This window comes from Rhinoderma darwinii, chromosome 1 (genome assembly GCF_050947455.1).
Source record: "Rhinoderma darwinii isolate aRhiDar2 chromosome 1, aRhiDar2.hap1, whole genome shotgun sequence".
Lineage (NCBI taxonomy): Eukaryota > Metazoa > Chordata > Amphibia > Anura > Rhinodermatidae > Rhinoderma > Rhinoderma darwinii.
In genome coordinates, this window is record NC_134687.1 from 185967040 (window position 1) to 185989448 (window position 22409).

Genomic DNA, 22409 nt, shown 5'->3' on the forward strand with positions numbered 1-22409 from the left:
GATTGGGAAAGCTGGGTTATAGCTCAGTGATGATTCGTTCTGAGACTGCTGCTGACACTGGGAAAGCTGGGTTATAGCTCAGTGATGATGCGGTCTGAGACTGCTGCTCAAACTGGGAAAGCTACGTTATAGCTCGGTGATGATGCGTTCTGAGACTGCTGCTGAGACTGGGAAAGCTGGATTATAGCTCGTGACAGTGCGTTCTGAGACTGCTGCTGAGACTGAGAAAGCTGTGTTATAGCTCGGTAATAATGCGTTCTGAGACTGCTGCTGAGACTGGGAAAGCTGGGTTATAGCTCAGTGATAATGCGTTCTGAGACTGCTGCTGACACTGGGAAAGTTGGGTTATAGCTCAGTGATGATGCGTTCTGAGACTGCTGCTGAGATTGGGAAAGCTGGGTTATAGCTCAGTGATGATTCGTTCTGAGACTGCTGCTGAGACTGGGAAAGCTGGGTTATAGCTCGTGACGATGCGTTCTGAGACTGTTGCTGAAACTGGGAAAGCTGGGTTATAGCTCGTGACGATGCGTTCTGAGATTGCTGCTGATACTGGGAAAGCTGGATTATTTATAGCCTGTGACGATGCGTTCTGAGACTGCTGCTGAGACTGGGAAAGCTGGGTTATAGCTTGTGACGATGCGTTCTGAGACTGCTGCTGAAACTGGGATTGCTGGGTTATAGCTTGTGACGATGCGTTCTGAGAAGCTTCGGTGATGACACGTATTGAGACTGCTATGTTCAAGTCAAAGTGTTAGTTACTCACTTCCACTTTGACTTGAACACACCAGCTACAGATACTTTAACTTGTTGAGAAAGTTTGGGGAGGACCGAAATGTTCTGTACAAATCTATATACCGTATGTGACAAATTAGAAGTGTCTATATGTTCATCTTGTGATTGTCTAAATAAAACATCTTGTGACACAACATTTTGCAGAAACTGAGTGCCGTGAAATGATTGGAAATACTGTATACTTGGATCTTATTGGTCTTTCACAGGCTCCTACCATCAACTAGCGGAGTGCCGAACGCTAGAATTTGGCCAAAATTCATTCAGACCAGAGACCAGATGTTAAAACTAATTCAGGCCACTGGCCGGACCCTAAAATTAGTTAAAACCCCAGGCCCCTAAATGAATTCAGACCCCAGACCAGACTCCAAAGTTAATTCATACACCAGACCAGACTCCAACTTAATTTAGACCCTGGCCAGACATTAATTAATTCAGACCCAAATCTTTCATATGACACCAGTTGAATACACAGTCGGGAATGGAAGCTGTATAATATATGATCAGCTGTGTTGCTGGGCAGGGAAGGGAGAGAAACTGTATGCTGATTGGACAGCGTCATACAGAAAACATTACACGCCCACAGTGAAAAGAAAGAGTCTCCTCCCATTTGGCTATTAGAGCTACATTAGCATATTTAGAAAAATGCTCATAAATTTGCAAATAATAAACGTTTTTGAAAAAAAATCACACTGTATTTATCAGCAGCAAAGCACCTACTAGATTAGTTAGGAGATAGGGAATTGATAAACTAGTGACAGATCCAAAAATGTAACACGTATCTAAAGGAAAGGGCAACGGCCTGTATAAATAACAATGTGACAAATAATCAAGACAACATTAAAAACCTAACAAAGTAACTGTGCAAAGAAAAATATACAATAATAAATATTAAAAAAGCAGCATTATGGGTTAAATTTAGAACTCACAGACCAAATGGGGAAAAGAGAACCCAGGAGTTTAATGGCTACTTTTTGAGATACAGCTGCTTTGTATTCTGTATGGGAAGGGTTAACAAGTGCCCTCAAAAATGATAAATATCATAAATTTACAGAGAACCACACAAAGTGTGCACCACCGTTCAATATGAAGTAAACTATAATGGGGAACAGATAGGACAGTGTGCCGTTATGTGACAATTAAGATTAAAATTTGTTACTTTTTTGAACTATTGTGAAATATTAAAAAATCCAGTGTTGGTGAGAATATAGAGAATGCAGAGAACCCCTCTTTCTGCATTTTTGAGGGACAATAATTGGTGCCAATAAATAATTTATGCCCAAACTTACCATCTTATGGTTGTCTCTCTGTTATTGAGTATGAGTAATATGAGTGCCCATAGGCAATAATCAACTTTAGCATGTATTTGCACCTATTCCAGAAGGGGCTGGACGGAGCCTGCAGGGCTGAAGGGAAGCCTCCATGATCTCCCTGGTAGGGAAAGGGTTAACTTGTGAGGGAGAGTTGGAGGGAGTTGGAGTGGGTCAGGGAGGAGTCAGGGGGCCGTTGCTGCTCTTCCCGCTGTTTTCGGCATTGAGCCGGAAGCAGCGGAGGGAGTAACACAGTAAGGACAAGCTCCCACCCTCCCGCCCTTGGTTTGTTACGTGGTGGGTCTTTGCGTACGTCCATATAGGAGTGTTGTGTTTTATTTGTGTGCTTATCTAACATGTTTTTCCTTTTTTCCTGAGTAGGTTCTGGTGTCATGGCAGCTGGCGGGGGGAGTCCTTGAGGCCAGTCAGTACAAAATGGTGGGGGGGTCGCATCGGGGGTATGCGTCCCCCAAAAAAGGTACATGGTTGAAGACTTCATCGGGTGTTATCCCTTTGAAGTGGTCTTCTGGTAGAAGGTATATCACTTGAAGGCTTCATCGGGTGTTATCCCTTTGAAGTGGACTTCTAGTGGTCGGTATATCACTTGAGGGCTTCATCGGGTGTTATCCCCTTGAAGTGGACTTCTAGTGGTTGGAGCCATCTGCAGAGGTGAACGGTGCTTCCGAGCTGGTTTACGGCTGGAGGTAATTAGTGGTTTGCAGATGGCTAACTCGGTGTGTTCTTAAAAAAGGAATATCTGAAAGGGCTTCAAGGACTTCCTCTGCTCGGGTTAATGTTAACGTTAAATTGTTATTTACGTTTCTGACCCATGTTGGGTCATGTGAATTATTAGAAGGAATTCTCTGGTGGATTCCTAACTAGTTATCCGAAGGTTTCGGATTTAAATTGTTTTTATAAAACTGTAAAATTAATAAACGGCTGCTGTGGCCATTTCACATCCAACCTCGGTGTCACGTGTCTTTCCTAAAGGTGGGGGTGGGGGAACCGGATGGGGTAAAGGAAGGTTCGTTAACACACGACTCTACTTAGGCAGGTCATGGGTACCTACATTTGCATCTGCACCTAATTATATGCAGTATGAGCTGGTGGTGCTGTTACTGATAACATGCAGTGTAGCTGGTGAGATTTTGCTGAAAGTACAGCACCTCACATCAGCGGCACTGACGGGTTCAGTGACAGCGGGTCCTGCGTGTCTCTGACGCACAAGATAGAGCTGCTATCGATCACATCTAAGTTCATAACAGACACCTGCTGTCACTGAACCCGTCAGTCCGGCAGACCTGACGGATGCAGGTTTTAGCACTAGATACAGCTGCGCTGTATACAGTATACAAAGCAGCTGTATCTCAAAAAGTTACAATTATTTTTAATAAAAAGTATTTTGGAAGTTGCACCAATCAAATAATAAAAAAAAAGATTTCAAAGGTGTACATAGCCTTTAAGGGCACATTCAGGCGTCGCGGAATTGCTGTGGAATTCCGCTGCGCACAGTCCGCAGTGGAAATCCTTAGCAGACAGTTTGTCCATTGGTTTCCACACCTTTTTAGTTATGTTCGTGCAGACGTTGCAGAAAACTCTGCTGCGGACCATAAGCTGCGGTGCGGAATTTTCAGTCCGCAGCATGCACTGTCTGTTGCGGAGAAAAAGCGGAATTTCACTGCGGATTTCAGCCTTTGCAATGCAAAAACTGAAATCTGTGGCAAGTCCGCTGTCTTTTCTGCAACGTCTGAATTACCTGTAAAATATGCAAACTTTGGTGCAGATTCATTGCGTAATTGCCCCAAATCTGCACCAACATTTGCAGCGGAAAAATTCTGCCACGTCTGAAAGTGCCCTTACTCCAGCTTACTGAACACCGAAGGAGTCCTCACCACACATAATGGCACCAAGATCATAATCCACGTTGGCCATTAGCCATCACCTGGTTAAGTGTACGGTCATGTTTTGTAAAGCTACCGAGTAATTCGGTGGCTTTTTCTGAAGACCATTACAACATTTAACAGTAAGTAGAGGGTATCTTTGGTCACCAGTGGCACAATGTGTGTGGCCTGCTTTACAAATACCTGGTTATTATTCTGTCACAAAATGATAAATGCATCAGGTTTGTCTTTGCTGCTAAACTTTCATCTGTGTGTATTTGGTTAGACATTAGCTTGATAAGAGAATGGGGTTGTAAGTTCATACATATTACAGTCCAGCAGACTAGGAAGAATAGCAAGGCACGATAAATGCTGGGGCGTTTGTTTGCTTTTCTAAGTGCTGTATTAGCCTTTAGAAAAGATGCTATTGATTTACTTCCTAGAGTTATTATGGGCTAGACGTTGCTGTTTTTTCTCATTCCTTATGACGTGGCTTCTCAGACATCCCGTGGTGTATATTGCAATCCTGCTTGTCATTTCCAATAGTATTCTTGTGTGCACACTTAATGAAAGTAAGGTGGGCCATATAATGTTGTCCGTGAATGATATAATTGTACTTGATGTCTGTCATATAACCAAGGCTCTTCTATTATTGAAGGAGAAAACTGGGACAGCCATGGCACATGAATTTCCATTTCTACATTCTACCCTTGCATTCCTTATGGTAGTTAAGGGCAGTACAGATATATATGTGTGTCTGTCTCGGATAATCCTCCAAATCCAGAGGCTTTATGGATTTAAATGGTAGGGAAAAACTTGATGTGTAACTGGAATATGTTTTTACTACTTACATATGTTTTCATATTTTTACTGTTTGAACAAATAGTGAAAAAGTGTGAAATGGGTGGTCTTTATAGTAGTTATACAATGTCGTTTACCTCATTCTACACACTATATAAAATGTGTGTGTGTTTTAATAGTTATATAGCATCTAGGATATATTTTAGTAATATACCTTTGTATATGAAATATTAATTTATTATAGCAGTAATATAACAGTGAGCTGTTTGAACTGTTCTGCCCAAGGGTTTAGATGATTTAGAGGCAGCCTACTGGGGCTGATGCTGCTATGGGTTCATTGGAAATGTGCAGCTCGGCTCAGGTTGTCCCTATTCTGCTTACTCATGAGTTGTGTGAATCTGTACTGGGCTTTCTCTTGTCACAGGTATTGAAGTGTTACCAAACAAATTAGGGTGAAATGGGATGTAAATAGGAAAGAACTAAGCTATCTTTTGTGAGGGGGAGGGGATTGTCATGAAATGAACCAAGACCAGGAGCTGGGCTTGAATTGGAAGAGGGCCTCTTTGCTCTTGCTTTCCTTTTTCTCAAAGACCCCAATTTCTGAATTCCAGCATTATCAGTACACAGGCTCCAATCATACAACTCTAAAATCATAAAATATCACGTGCCTAAAATCTTCTTGGTTTTTTTATGGTTTTATTTGGTACTAATAAAAGGTGTTTTTTAAGTTTTATATTTTTTCTTTTCTGTAAAAATACACAAACGATTGACCCTAATGACCCCCATACCCTCCATTGTTACTGTAAAGGATCTGCCAGGCACAGCTTCGGGGTTATCTCCCATAGGTAATCAGTCTACACCTGAATCTACGTCTCTGAGACTGACTCCATCTTTCACCACTCAGGATGGCAGGCTTAGGAGTGGGAGAGCCTATCGCAGCCTGGCCAGACGGAGCTAGCTCCCGCCCTCTGTCTATTTATACCTGCCTTTCCTGTTCCTCCTTTGCTTGTGATTCTTTTCGTGTGGTTTCCTGGCCCAGCTACAGCTCCTAACTATTTGATCCTGCTCCATACTGACCCTGGCATACTGACTACTCTCCTCTCTGCGTTTGGTACCTCGTGCTCTCCTGGTTTGACTTGGCTCGTTCACCACTCTGGTTGCTCACGGTGTTGCCGTGGGCAACTGCCCCTTTCCCTTTGCTTGTATTCCCTTGTATGTTTGTCTCGTGCACTTACTGAGCGTAGGGACCGCTGCCCAGTTGTACCCCGTCGCCTAGGGCTGGTCGTTGCAAGTAGGCAGGGACAGAGTGGCGGGTAGATTAGGGCTCACTTGTTCGTTTCCCTACCCCCGTCGTTACAGTTACACTTTAGATAAAAGCATAGAACACGCATATAAGGCTGCGGTAATGGGAATATAGACTTATTTTGACCAATAGCTGACTTTTCATAAAACTACAACATTTAAATTGTATTCATGAAGGGTATTGAGAAAAGAAAATGCTGTTCCCTGTAGGGAATGTGATAACAAATGCAAAAGCAGTGTATACATCTCCAAAGTTTGCTTCTTGACAATAAAATATCACTTTATATTAAATTGCAATCATTTTGGTAGAAAATACCCCCACTCAAAAAGCTTATCCCACTGCTGAGATCTCATGAAGTCAAAACTAATGACTGAAGGGTAAAACTAGAGCACAAATAAAGTGGTTCAAGTAATGTGGAGATCAAGTGAATTTACATTGCTCCTCAAAGACTCCAGAATGTGGCTTTAGGCGGTACATGATGACTGTGACTGATTATTGCTGTTTCTGAATAGTTTGTGGCAAGCATGTAAAACTGAATGACTTTTGATATATTGCATAGTCCATATGTCATGTACCTTGAGGTTTATTCTAATGGTAAACCCTAGAAAGACTGTTTTTGTTCTCTTTTGATTAAAAACAATCCCCAATCCTGACTTTTCTGTCCCTTGTGTTCTTCATTTTAGCAACAATTTGAGCAGTCCTGTGGCCTGAAATTGTTCAGAGCATATCCAGGAAAGGAACAGAAGTAACCTATTGGTTAAACAATAGAATTTTTTAATTTAGCGTCCAGTACTGAAAGACTCCTTGGTTAGGACACAATTAATACAAGGAACAAAGTGTGATAATTGTGAGCATACGTAGAAAAGAAGGAACCTCATAGACAACAATAAAACCCTCCTTCTGGTGCTGGTGTGTTTGCCTTCCACAATCTTATAAAACTATCGGAGTAAAGCTGAGATTTTTTTTATGTTTCCCAATGTTGCTGTTGTCTGTGGAGAGTTTGAAGCTCTTCCATAGGGTGGAGGCGTAGCTGGGTTCTCCAGCACCTGGGGCAAAGATTTAGTTTGGCGCCTCCCCCAACCTCTTTCCCGACATCTCCTTCCCCCTCGCCGTGTTTGTTTTCTCTACCAATCAATGACGTGTCATTTTTTTTCCACATTTTTTTTTATGTAACTCGAGCATAAAAACATTTGTACATTTTACAAGCAATATAGTTCTATATACAGCACCAGAACCAAGCTCAGAACATAAATACAGCCCCAGAACCAAGCTCAATACATATGTACAGCACCAGCACAAATACAGCTCAATTTAGTGCAACCCCTGCCGTATAGGTGTGTACGGCGTAAAACTACAGCTCCCAGCATGGCCCGAACAATGGTAAGGATATGCTAGGAGATGCTGTTTCACAAAAAATAAATCATATCATAATCATACCACCCATCATCTCGCTGCAGATCATACAGTGACTACAGTGCTGATTAGTGGCAGAATAAACATTTACATTAAGTGACTCACCAGTGACGTCTCAGATTCTAGTTATTTTTCTCCATCCAGTCCAGACCTCTATGATGACTTCTCCCGGTCACAGCCCATTACTGCAGTTTGCCGCTCAGATGTCTTCAGCTTCTCACTTTTCAAACATTTCTACACCTATAAATAAAGATAAAGTTCTCATTATACCACACACTAAGCCCCTAAATATAATAGCACCATACACTGCACCTCTAATTATAAAAGCACCATACACGGTGTCCCACACACACACACATACACACACACACACACACACACACACACACACACACACTGTGCTCCCTGTAGATAGTGCCTGCCATAGAGCCCCCTGTAGATAGTGCCCCCATATAGCCCACCCCTGTATATAGTGTCCCACAAATAGCTCCCCCTATAGTGCTCCACAGATAGCCCACCCCTATGTATAGCCCCCCTGTAGATATAGCCCACACCTGTAGATATAGCCCACCCCTGTATATAGTGCTCCACATATAGTCCACCCCTGTATATAGTGCTCCACATATAGTCCACCCCTGTATATAGTTCTCCACAGATAGCCCACCCCTGTATATACCCACTGTAGATATAGCCCACCCCTGTATATAGTGCTCCATAGATAGCCCACCCCTGTATATAGCCCCCATAGCCCACCCCTGTATATAGTGCTCCATAGAAAGCCCACCCCTGTATATAGCCCCCCTGTAGATATAGCCCACCCCTGTATATAGCCCCTTCTGTAGATATAGCCCACCCCTGTATATAGTGCTCCATAGAAAGCCCACCCCTGTATATAGCCCCCATGTAGATATAGCCCACCCCTGTATATAGCCCCTTCTGTAGATATAGCCCACCCCTGTATATAGTGCTCCATAGATAGCCCCCTGTAGATATAGCCCACCCCTGTAGATATAGCCCACCCTGTAGATATAGCCCACCCCAGTATATAGCCACCCGTAGATTAAGCCCCCTCCGTAGATTAAGACCCCATAGATTAAGCCCCCATAGATAAAGCCCCCCATAGATAAAGCCCCTTGTAGATAAAGCCCCCCGTAGATAAAGCCCCCCGTAGATAAAGCCCCCCTTGTAGATAAAGCCCCCCATAGATAAAGCCCCCCTTGTAGATAAAGCCCCCCTGTAGATAAAGCCCCCCATAGATAAAGCCCCCCATAGATAAAGCCCCCCCGTAGATAAAGCCCCCCCCGTAGATAAAGCCCCCCCCCGTAGATAAAGCCTCCTTTGTAGATAAAGCCCCCCGTAGATAAAGCCCCCTTTGTAGATAAAGCCCCCCCGTAGATAAAGCCCCCCTTGTAGATAATGCCACACACTTTTTATTACAATAAAATAAACAATTTAAACTTACCTTAATCCCGCTCCCACGCCGTCCGGCAGCCATGGAGACCTGCTCTCTTCTGCGCAGGTCTCCTGGGGGTTGAACGAGGCGTCTATGAAAGGCGCTGATTGGCTGGGCAGGATGACTTTCCCTTTCATCGACGGAAGTGCGATAGCGCTTCTCTGGTACAAATGAGCTGAATAGCCGGGAACGGAACGTAACCGGCTATTCATTGCTTCTAATTATACCTGCGTCCTATAGACACAGGTACAATTATAGTGCAGGAGGAGGTGGCGCTGGCACCCCCCTCTAAGTTGCGCCCGGGGCACATGCCCGCCTGACTCCCCCTAGCTACACCCCTGCATAGGGAAGGGAAATAGGGACAAACCAAACTTTCCCCTTCCTTCCGTGAGCTTCATAGCAGTGGCATGTGCTGCCTCTTTGTCATCTATGCCCTTGGTAAATAATGTATATTAATTTGTGATGGCCATTTGCTTGCATAGGGATCAGGTTGATGGAGTTCGTCCATATTCCTTCCACTGAAGATTAAGTTTAAATCATAAGATGGATGGAAGAATGAACTCCTAATATTTGGGAAATAGTTTAACTTGTAACAGACATAGAGATGTCTATCAATCCAACTAAGGATGTGATTCTTATATTTTGTGCATACATAACAAAATAAAACCAAATGTTCACTAAGGAAGTTACTGGTTCAATAACCATTCGCATGATACAAGTCCCTTGGCAGAGTAAAATTCCATTCAATTTTACAATCCATGGAGTATTTTTTTTCTTGGTAAGAAATCGATGATTTGTAATCATAGATTCTAATTACCTTAAATAAGCACATAACAACAAAAATAATAAAACATCAATATTTCTATAAAATATATATGACATTAATTAAAGTGATGCTTTCTGAACTTATAAGAAATCCTCTCGGGGGATATATAATTAAATTTGAATGTTTGGTTTATAAAACCAGTTCTCAATAACACTAAAGTTTATTTTAGATGTGTAAATAAAATGTCAAGATAAGATTATTTGCCCTTTTTTTGCAGTTTTACTTTCACAGCCTCAACTGTCATATGGGCTTATTTCCTAATCATACACGCAAAAAGTGCACATCTTGCAGTGAATCTCTCAGCCCCTATGGAAATAATGGTTTGAAAAAACAAACAAATTCTTATCACCAGATGCTACCCCTTCTCCAATAATTAATAATTAAACATCAGGCATATTGCTTAACCTTTCCAATTAGATTTCAGAAAAAAACATGCTGTATATCAGCAAATTGATTCCCAAATCCCAAACTAGTCACAAAATTTTGATGATGATGATGATGATGATGGTGGTGATGATAATAATAAAAATGTTAAAGCAGAAATGTATGTATAAAAAAGTAATGACCTAATAATAATAATAATAATAAGTACTTATAATAAGTAGTATGAGTACTGTAGCAGTACTAGTAGATATAAGGTATAGTACACATAAAAGCATTTACAATAGGGCACGTTGTCAGCATTTCTTATACCATGGTAAAGTATGAGTAGCAGAAACATGCATGATAGAAATGATATAACACAGGGGCGTAGGCAGGGTCGGACTGTGGCTTCTTGGGTCCACCAGAGGGAATGATTTTGAGGGCCCACCCATCATCTCTACAGAATTCACTCGTTGTTACCATTGTACACACAGGACATATCGTCAATAAGGTCTCATAGGTTATTTGTGAATCACCCATAAGAAATAGACCCTAGTGGCAAGGGCTTCGCTCCAAAGTTAGCCCCAAACGCATTTGTCTTCTGCTAGACCTTTTGGGATCCATTATTGGGTCAGAGTCTGGGCCCACCGTAGTATCCTCTGGCAGTCTGGTGGGCCAGTCCGACCCTGGGTGTAGGCCTTCTTTAAACTGTTGCAAATTAAATTCTGTCCAGTCCTGCCGGACTGTCTACTGGTTCCCATTGCCACCCCCTACACAACCCAGCACCTGGGGCACATGCCCCATCTGCCCATCCCTCAGAAACAGCCTTGCATACTATTACATAAATGTTTTAAGCTTTTGTTCACATTTGCACTAATCTAGTGTACATTATTTTAAAGCAATAGAGTCCTGTGCACCTTTGCTGGTCTTTTCCTGTCTTTTCTCAGAGAGGTGGGATTAGCTGAGTATAGCTTTGTACTTACTACTACTACTTCATAACTGCTAGAAGGCTAGGTCACACATAGGTGATAATGCTGTGGATGGGACGTGCCCTATTATTGTCATCAAAAAACATTTGGCATGTTGTTTTTGTGGTTAAAGAGTAATTTATTTCTGCAGTACATTTCGACACAAACACATCCCTAGAACTGTTTATCTAGAAATCTACCGATGTTGTTTTTAAATGTGTTTTATTGACACTCATTTTTTACCCAATTAAAAGGTTTTGTAGATTAGAAAACCCATTTATTATACCCTATTAGGGAATTTTAAGTTAATAGAGGGGATACCTCTGATCAGGATCATCATCTCTCGGACAGAGCGGAGAGCAGTTACAAAGATTGTCTCTCACTCTGGAGGACATGTCCTGTCCTTCCTCACAAGGGCAACCCATTGATTTGAATGGGCACTGTGCAATGTTTAATTTCTCCTTTGGTGGAACTGCAGGGAAACCGAACATTAACTGCCAGGTTTGTCCACACATCACTGGGAATTCCAGCAAGGGGACACTTTGTGAAAAGGGTAAATTTTAGAGAACTTATCTAACGAGTATGGATTGTCCTAAGCGGAAAACCCCCTTAAGGCTAAAAACGCACTGCACTTAGTTTTTATATTTAGTGGGACCATTTAAAATGATCCCATCAAAAAAAAAAATGGCCAGAATACATACGTCTATAATAGACTTTCACTAAAAAAATGTATACAGAGTGGTGTGCAGTTTTTTTTATACAGTTGTATAAAATAAGTGCTGTTGACTGCTCTTTTCAATACAGTTGGGTTCGCGGGATCCCGATTTAGCCAAAACCTGATTTAGCTAAATCTATGCCAATAATATGCATTTTTGACATACGTTAAAGTCCATGGGCAAGTTGGCATTTATGTTTGGAAATGTTCCCGGTGTATACACATGCAGCACACCAGAGACGTGTTCTAAATATAGCGTTAGCCAATTGGTAAAAAAAAAAAAAAGTTATGAAAACACTTCGTCCCGAGATTTCAAGATGTTTTCCTTTACAATCTCAGCAAAAAAATAAAAATACAATATGTTAATGGTAAATTCATACAAAAAAAAAATCTGGCTTTTTTTTTTTTTTTACAAGATAATCCCAAAAATGCTGCTTTACAGCTCAATGCCAAAAACCTTTGGAGCACAATATGTTTTGTGCATTCACACTGAAATAATGTGCCAGTTAAATCAGAATAACAATACACTATAAATTATAGGGAAAGGTCAAATACTAAACTCTGGTCCAGATTAAATAAACTCCCCTGTAGTCTGTAGCGTATCACCGACAATAACCGCTCTCTGCTCACCTATCACATGCTGCCTGCAAACATAAGAAAGCCTCATCTCTGGATCTTTCCCCCCAAGCTTCACCATTACTTGTTCACTGTGCAGCACATTCTCATTTTGGCTCATTTAAAGTAATTGATATTCCCCTCCTGATGGTAAAACTGAATTAAAGTGTGAAGAAATAGGTCTGACAATTCAATCTGATCATAATTCTCCCTGTTCTCCCAGTGATTACTGGAATTTAACCCAATAAAGTGACAGACACCATTTAGCATATCTAATGGACCTGAATTCTGCGACTTTAATCTGCCTAATCCCCGACTAAACAGATTACCACAGAAAATCGAATTTTGCTCAGCTTCGTTGTATGTACAACATGTTTTGGTCTTTTTTTTTGTTATTGTGTTTGACGACAGGCTGGGTGATATGTACATCTGTTCTATCTTGCTTGATTTGCATAGTTTACCCTACAAGGTTCACTCGGGGTCATGTAACAATAATGGGGTTTATATATTAATCTTCTTACAATAAAAAAAGTAGAAAATAAACACATCAGAAAATATTGAGGTCCCAACATAAGCCGTATTGTGCCATTTATCTTGCAAATGCAGACAGAACTAACAGGGAATGACAAATCGGTTGTAATATTGCAGCATACAGCTCGTATCATCCGACACTATATGTTGTGTGAAAGGAGCCTAACACAAGCAATACATAACCGGTCCCCGAGCGTTGCTGCTGAAATCTGTGCTCTCCGCAACCTATTTTCTATGGCTAGTTTTACATGAGATTTTTTGGGGGCTATTTTTTTTTTTATCTTGTTTTTAATATCATTTTAATGAGTTTTTAACTGGATTTAAGTGACCAAATGTGGTAACTGAATATGAAAATATGATTTAACATTCACAAACAGTATTTTATTCACATTACAATTTTAGGTGATATTAGAGCTTCCTATTTTAATTTTTTTTTATTTTATTTATTTATTAAATCACAGCATGCTGTAGGTGTGTTAGGTCCTACTATGGGCCCATACTGAACCTTCATGTATCTGCAAGGTTTTTCTTCCATTAAAAAAACCAATGGGACAGATTTACTATTGAAAATGCGCCAGTACACGCTAGACAAGGGGGTGTGGCTTAGCGGGAAATGGGTTGTGGTCTAGCTGAAAGGAAGTGTGGGTTAAAACACAACCCTGTGTGCCAAAATGCACCAATGTTTTGTAGCAAAAAAAATGGCATAAACTATGCCAACTAATAGGTGGTATAAGGAAGAGAAAAGTGTCTATTGTGTCTAGCAAGATGCGCCAAATTTATCATACAGCTTGCACCACTTTGTGCCTTGTCTAAGTTTACGCTGTTTAAAACGTAGTATTGGTAAATCTGCCCCATTTTGTCATACCCTAAGACATAACGTATTGCAAACATTTCCTCTAGTGGAGAATACTATGCCTCACGGTGGCACCAAATTATAACACATAGGGTGTCTATGGCACCACATGGGCTCTTTATTTGGCCATATAGGGTACGTGCATGTAGTAGTGCGGTGTGCATTATATTTACAAATTAAAGGCAGATGTTTATCTTAATATTTTCTGACGTACATAGTATATTATTGTCATTTATTCTAAATGATACTGTTTCATATGTAGCAGTGGTGTAGGGGTTCTTCCATTATTTGCATTGTCTGCTGAAAAGATTTCTTTGGCACAGGAGAGGAAGCAGTAACTATAAGAAGTGATAGCAGAGCAGGATTATTAAAAGGGGAAAAAAGTAGTTGGCAGGGTCTCAGAGGTGCCCTAATCTCTCCCAGATGTGGTGACTGGTTCAGTTTTCAAAGCCACCGCACTGTATTACGGGTCCTCGTAAACATATAAATATGTAGGGAAAGAAAATATTTATATAGCCAAAGAGAGTTTAATGTACAAATACTACATAAAGCCATGTTTATGGCATTTTTCTGTTCTAAATGAGCCGTCTGTAGTCCATTTGTGCCCTGTCTAAAGATCTAACTGCTTACGTTGAGGCTGTGTTTAATTTTATAAGCAGTTTGTAAAGCAGAGGCTGTTTTCTTTCGATCAAGACGTAATGTGAGGTATTTGCCGTTCCCCTTAAAAAGAAGTAAAGTAACTAAAAGACAAATTCCTTTTACACTGGTAACAGTATTGTCATGTTTTCGGAGGCACATAATTCAGCATGTCTGTGTTAGTATATAAACTGAGATTACAGAGATAAATTGTAACTCCAATTTGGTACTACTTTTTCAAGTATGTCAGGAAATTACTTGAATAGTAATTCCCTAAAATAATGCTTTGATTGGCTTTTTATTTCCGCAGGGTTACACTATGGGGAAATTGATAATTCCCTGTGTTTAGTACAAAGCCTACTACTGTGCTGTTATGGCTGATTAGTTCTTTCCCTTTCCATTGAGTTCTGCCATTTTTGACAGCAAGAATACTGTAGTCCGCAGTACCATTCTTGGCTTCACAAATGCCAAAATACATAAAATCTGACAGACCCCACTTTAGAAGATAATAGGTTATGTCTGGATTAGCTGGGATCTGGCCAAAACTGTTATATGCACATAAGCCGTGGCGCTAGTGTGAATAGAGCCTTACACAGTCTTTCGTTTAGATCCTGTTCACAGAATACAGTCTGCTGCAAACAACAGCCAGCAGACTACTGTTTCATAATTTGCAGGGAACCTTCTAGGAGTATGAAGTCCTAAAATAAATAGGGATCACTCCAACAGCTTTCATAATATAGTCTGCAAACTAACTTTTAAGTGGAGTTATACTTTAATATTTTGCATGGCGAGAGCAAAATTATACACCAAGTTAGGCTCCTCGAATACGGTGGACCTAAACTTGGTGATTAACATTATTTTTTGCTGGATTGAGTGATGAAAGCCAGGAATCTACAAATTTAAAGAGGTCGACCCTCTGGATATAAACTGACCATAAGGTAGCCCACTGCTGGGAACCCATGTAATCTGCTATAATCTGTGGGGGAACTTGGCAGCAAATGTTCAATTTTCTTGCAGTGCCACCCCAGGGCATATTAAAAATACTTTCTAGCCATGGTGTTGGGTCCACCAGAAAGAGAAATAGAGAGACTCTCTGTATCCGCTTTCCACTCCTGCTGATTGATGGAGGTTAAGAGGGAGATAGGATATTTAAAAATGGGTTTTCTAAACCAGACACATAGTAAAAAACATATAAAGTATAAATACATAGAAACACAGATTTTTAGCGAAAAAGACTACCAAAATGTGGATAATGTGTAAAATTTTTAGAATTACTTTCATTTCTGCCCCATATTCAGCAGCTATGGTTTGGAAAATTGTGACAATACAGATATGTGTGTAATGTCTGTAAATTTTGAAACCTGTGACAGCAAAGTTTAGACGCAATGGTTATTTCATATTATTTCCCTCTACACATGACCTTGCTATATTACATAATGGAAAACTGTTGGCTGAAATGTTTATGACAACCTGAGAGAGGAAACAGACAGAATAGGAAAACTAACCTATGGCTATTACATCATATAAATGCTGAATTTAAGGTGGCTGACTGTGCTGTCAATTAACCTTTTAGCTTTACATTGGTATTTTCCTAAAGTGTAGGTTCACATTCAATCTTCTTTGGCAAATATATTAGTAAAATTGTGCAAAGATTGACTCCACTGCAAAAACTTTCTACACACAGTGTAAATAATGTGACATAACTTTCCAGAATGTATATTGCAACCACAATGAATGTATTCGGTCAAGAATATGCGATAAATTTCAGTAGAAATTGACAATTGAATTTATTTTAATAAGATTATCAGTTAATTGGTCACGTAATGCAAAGGACTGAAAACCAACCAACAATCTATTAAAATCCTGACCTGTTGTGTTAAGGTCCTTTAAGGGCATGGCCAGACGTGGCGGAATTGCTCTGGAATTCCGCTACGGACACTCCGCAGCGGAAATCCACAGTGGACCCGTTTCTCCATTGCCTTCCACAGCTTTTTAGTAGGGTTCGTTTGCACGTTGCGGACAATTCCGCTGCAGAGCATAGGCTGCGGTGCGGAATTTGGTGTCCGCAGCATACAATGGTTGTTGCGGACGTGTGGCGGACTGGTTGCGGACTCATTGCGGAATTTCTCCATTGACTTCAATGGAGATTCAAAATTCCGCAATGAAGTCCACAGATATTATGTAGATGTTATGTGTGCTGCGGAGCGTATTGGTTTTACTAACATGACATTTCTTCATTCTGGCTGGACCTATGTATTTCTAGGTCTACAGCCAGACTGAGGAAGTCAGTGGGGCTCCCGTAATTACGGGTGACTACGTGTGTGCACCCGTAATTACGGGAGCGTTGCTAGGCGACGTCAGTAAATAGTCACTGTCCAGGGTGCTGAAAGAGTTAAACGATCGGCAGTAACTGTTTCAGCACCCTGGACAGTGACTACAGATCACAATATACATCAACCTATAAAAAAAATAGAAGTTCATACTTACCGAGAACTCCCTGCTTCTTCCTCCAGTCCGGCTTCCCAGGATGACGTTTCAGTCTAAGTGATGGCTGCAGCCAATCACAGGCTGCAGCGGTCACATGGACTGCCGCGTCATCCAGGGAGGTCGGGCTGGATGCCGAAAGAGGGACGCGTCACCAAGACAACTGCCGGTAAATATGAAATTCTTTTACTTTCACTAGGGAAAGTGCTGTCCCTTCTCTCTATCGTGCACTGATAGAGAGAAGGGAAGCCCTCTTCCCCTCAATACGTAACGGCTAGTCCGCATCAATTTAATGCCCATTTTGGGCAGAGCCGCAACAGAATCTGCAACGCAGATTCTGTGCGGCATTGATGCGGACAGTTGCGGAAGAAATACGCCACGTCTGGGCATGCCCTGATACGGGCCGATGGTTGTGAGAACGAGTGCGCTTTCCCGATTCCCAATCATTGGCCCATGTAAACATGGCAGCGATCAGCTAACAAATTAGCAAAGCTCGTTTTTCGGATAAACGGGTCTTTTAAAAACATCAGTTATCGGTAGCACATCTATCCATGTTCATTCACATTCAGTACAGATTACTCCTCTATGTAAAATGAGCTAAATGAACGCAGATTGACTTGCTATTTTTTCGATCGGCGCTCATTACAGGCAGATAATCTGCTAATGTAAAGTGACCCTTAGATTCTTTTGGAGGGTTGCTGGTTGTAGCCTGAAGTCTCTGATACTATAGGATGAATAATTGGCAATTAGATGCTATAAAAGTTGTTTGTTTGTTTTTTGTCCCTACTGCATTTGACTTTTGTCTGTAAACAGTTTAAATGCTTGTAATTCTATTGGCCTATCTCTCAGAATAAATCTATATTTATTATGTTAAGGGAACAACCCCATAATAACCTGCAGTGTTGCCAAGAATATTATAAATTAGAATCTATCAGCAGACTACAGACTGGTTTGTGGCAGTCTGCAATATGTTTGAGTTCAACTCTAGTGAGCCTGTATAAACCCTTATTCAGTTTGCTCCCCCTAGTGGGAATCTTGTACTGTAGAAATGTTTTTTTCAAAGAAATCTGTCCATGAATAGAAACATTCTATGTACCAAAAAACATAGCTGAGAGCTTCAGTACCATATAAACAAATCATTGTAAACTGTGACATTCATTTATTAAATAAAAATGTAGTAATAATAATAATAATAATAATAATAATAATAATAATTATAATGGCATTTGGGTTTCCAGCCTATCTCTGCATTCACAGGCATTTCTATATCTGTTCTATATTTATCTGTCTTTGTGTATTGCTTTGGGTGTACTACTCTTCCAGGCAACACTCATTAATATTTAGCAGGCAGCTGCTTCCATACAGTTTAAGGCTTCTACTAATTTGACAAGGTCAAAAGTGGCATCGTTCGAATTGTAAACAATTGCAAAACGTTAGGCTAGGCTTTTCTCAAATTAATCACTAAATCATTAACTTCTCTGTCACTAAAAACCTATCCTAACTACTGCCACTGTCCTAGTCAATCAATAGTTTTAGACAGGGGATACAAGTCCTTATCTCCCATAGGAATAGCTAAACCTTTTTTGCTAATTTTGCCCTTACTAATAGAGCCATAATCTGCCCTAAATGTTTTATTCCACTGCATGCACTATTATCCTCTACATGTTTGAGCTATACAGATGTAGCTGTCTTTATCTTGACTTTTAACGCATTAAATACACAGTGGCGAGATCCTTTATCTTGACTTTTTCAATGGCTTTCGTCGTGTGATATCACGCTGCAGCAAGTTATCAGTCAAGTTGAAGATGGCTACATCCGTAGAGGCTCTGTCACCATATTATAAGTGCCCTATCTCCTACATAATCTGATCGGCGCTGTAATGTAGATAACAGCAGTAATTTTTATTTTGAAAAACGATAATTTTTGAGCAAGTTATAAGCAATTTTAGATTTATGCTAATGAGTTTCTCAATGGACAACTGGGTGTGTTTTTACTTTTTACCAACTGGGTGTTGTACAAGAGGAGTGTATGAGGCTGACCAATCAGTGACCAATCAGCGTCATATACTTCTCATTGTTCCAGCCCAGCATCTTTCACTGCACAATCACGCTGTAACAATGGGCTGGAACAATGAGAAGTGTATGACGCTGATTGGTCACTGATTGGTCAGCGTCATACACTCCTCTTTACAACTCCCACTTGGTCAAAAGTAAAAACACGCCCAGTTGTCTATTAAGAAACTAATTAGCATAAATCTAAAATTGTTCATAACTTGCTTAAAAATGATCGTTTTTCAAAATAAAAACCACTGTTGTTATCTACATTACAGCGCCGATCAGATTATGTTAGATATAGGGCACTTATAATCTGGTGACAGAGCCTCTTTAAGTTCTTCATTACTTTGTCACCTGAGCCAGCATAGTGAGGGCCAATGTTCCCTCTAAGTCTTGGCAGCTCCTGAGCGTGGCAGTTAGGGAGCAGGGCAAGTCTCCATCAATGGAGGGCGATCTGATGACCAAAATTAATACCCCCAGTAAATGCTAATATAGCGACTAAATAAGAGAATAAGAAAACTTATTTTAAATTAGTTTTAATTACTTTTTTAAATACTATAATATTACAAGTCCAGCAGTAAAATAGACAGTTATAAACACCAATTATAGGCATCAATGAAAGAATCCCTCTCTTACACCACTGTCCCTGTAGATAGCACCACACCACAGCCCCCCTGTAGATAGCGCCACACAGCCCCCCTGTAGATAGCGCCACACAGGCCCCCTGTAGATAGCAACACACCCCTCCCTGTAGATAGCATCACACCCCCCCTGTAGAAAAAAGCAGAGGATTGGAGCAGCACTGTGAACAAATCCCTGACTAGGCTGGTGCAAAGCTTCAAAAATAAAGGAGTGACCTCTCCTTATGTGTTAGATATCCAAAAAAGAGAACGTGAAGCAGCACTCAAATAAAGTGAATTTATTCATCCAACATGGAACCACAACGTTTCACCTCCTCTATGAAGTGTGCTGGGAAATGCGAGGAGCGGTCAATCAAAAGTAAGGAGGCGGGAAAAACTCGGGAAGACTTGAGGAATGAAGATATGACTCTTTTCAAACAAAGATTTGACTCTTTTCAAATGAAGACCTGACTATTTTATGCTCATTAGCATACGGTGTGGGAACACTAAAAAAACTGAAGACTAAAGCTACAGAGCCGACTAAGAAGACAATTATAGGTTATATAGAAAAGATTTTTCACCCACTACCACCTGGTATTGCTGGTTTAATAGGGGAAATGCTGGTGACAGGTTCCCTTTAAGTATGAAAAGGGGTTGGCATGATAAATTTAGTTTAATGTTATTTATATGTTTCCAACATATTCCTCAGCACCATCCACAGATCACTCACTAACATCAGTCACTTTTACCACTGAGCTCACAATCTAAACTCAATGTGTCAGGCACATACATATACGGATGTTGCCATCTTTATCTTGACTCTGATAACTTGCAGCAGCGTGATATCCCATAACAAAAGCCATTGAAAAGTCATTAAAAAGGTCAAGATAAGAGATCTAGCCATTGTTTATTTAATGCGTTAAAAGTCAAGATAAAGGCGGCTACATCTGTACATACATACTATGACTCGTTTCATATAAAATTAATTAACCTTTCTTGTATGGTTACAAGTTAAATACTGGCGTAGCCTTCTCCAGATTCGTGAAAAGAAATGCTGCATACTTATGTGATGATACTACCCCCACCTAGGCAAGCTTAGTACAAGATTTAATGAGGATTTGTCACCTCTCCTAACATTTCTGTTTTAGTACATTTTTGTATTCTGCATGAAATGATCATTCAGAAGCATCTTTTCTTAGAACTTTGCCATTACTCTGTTATTCTTCCTGGAACTGTATGAATAAATTGAAAACTGGGTGTTACCATTCCCCTTGTTATTATAGGATGTGTCAGAGTGTATGGACATGCCCCATTGACAAAGGAAATAACACCCAGTCATACATTGTTATTTTATAGGGAATGCAAGTATTTACTGGAACAGACATGTCAGGAGAGATCCCTCAGCTTTCCCTGAAACAAATAATTACAGTTAAGAAATGCCTGGATAATATATTAACAACCTACAAGATGATAAGTTAGGTCATGTATTTACTGGTGTTTTTTTTTTTTTTTTTACAATTTAGTAGGAATTGGCATTTCCCCTTTAGTAAACTTTCCAATATTAACTTGTAAGATTTGCATGATACATAATTCTTACTTCTAGTGCCCAAATGACAGTTTTTAATATGGTCCTAATCAAATAATTTACATAAAAGAGCATATTTGATTAAAAATCCTGTTACACTTCCAAATATTTCGATTTACTGATAATGATTTCCTGGACCCATGCAATGTAGTGTAAGTTCCTTAAACTGTCTAATTTTACCGAGGAGTTAGCACTTAGTTGGAAGCGACCTACTTATCATGACAAGACCTATAAATTCTCAAGCAGTTTGTCCTTAGTATGGTCTCGCTGCACAAATAAGAACGCTTTTCCAGTAGGATGTTGGGTTTGCCGTTACTTTGCAGTCTGTTCTACACTTGTAAAATTATACTCTGGCTCTCACTGAAGTTTAGGAAAGAATGAAGCGTTTACTTTAGAACTTTGATGTCAATTGTCAACCCCCCAGTGTTTTTATGCAATTAAAGGCCTGCAAGACAGAAATTTCAAAGATCTGACTTATCATCACTCACTCATGAAAATCAACTCCAAAGCCTTTGCTGGTTGCGCACATTTCCATTCAGTATAACTTTCTGCGTTTCATTCTCGTGAAAGCATCTGCTGAATGACACTTTAAAAAGCTTCATTAGTGATGTGATGTCCTTTATCTAACTCCAAACAATGGAATTACTAGCACTGGCTCATTGCACACAAGTAAATATGAACAGGTCACGCAGAACATGCTCCCCGAGCACTTCAACCCAAAGGGAATGTAATATACTGTGTACCTTATTGTATGTCCAGATTGTACAAATGTTTGCTGTAGATGACAGGGAATGTATGGGGAGGTGGACAAAACCAGCTCATGTCTACTTAATCTGAGTTCTGCACTTTCAATACATTAGTCAACTACTTCTTTGTAGACCTCATTCTGCATTGCAATTGTATTAAGAACATTTTCCTTATGACATATTATACTACTACTATAGGCAACGACCTGTCAGGTCACGTTATTGAAGAAAATGATCATATATTTTATATATGATCATTAAAAAAACAATAATGTTTTGTGCCACCAATGTCCTGTGTGTGTGTGTGTGTGTATAATATATATATATAGATATCTATATATATATATATATATATATATATATATATATATATATATATATATATATATATAGCTCTACCTCTTTTAATTTCTATTTGATTTTTGCATGATACTTAAACTGTTTATACTCAACGGCCATAGAGG

The 22409-nt window shown here is 40.1% G+C and overlaps 1 protein-coding gene across 2 annotated transcripts in view; it reads left to right on the forward strand.

The window, feature by feature from the left end:
- The window catches only part of UNC5C (unc-5 netrin receptor C), a 323806-nt gene that overhangs the window by 57708 nt on the left and 243689 nt on the right, over nt 1-22409 (forward strand). The window lies entirely within an intron of this gene.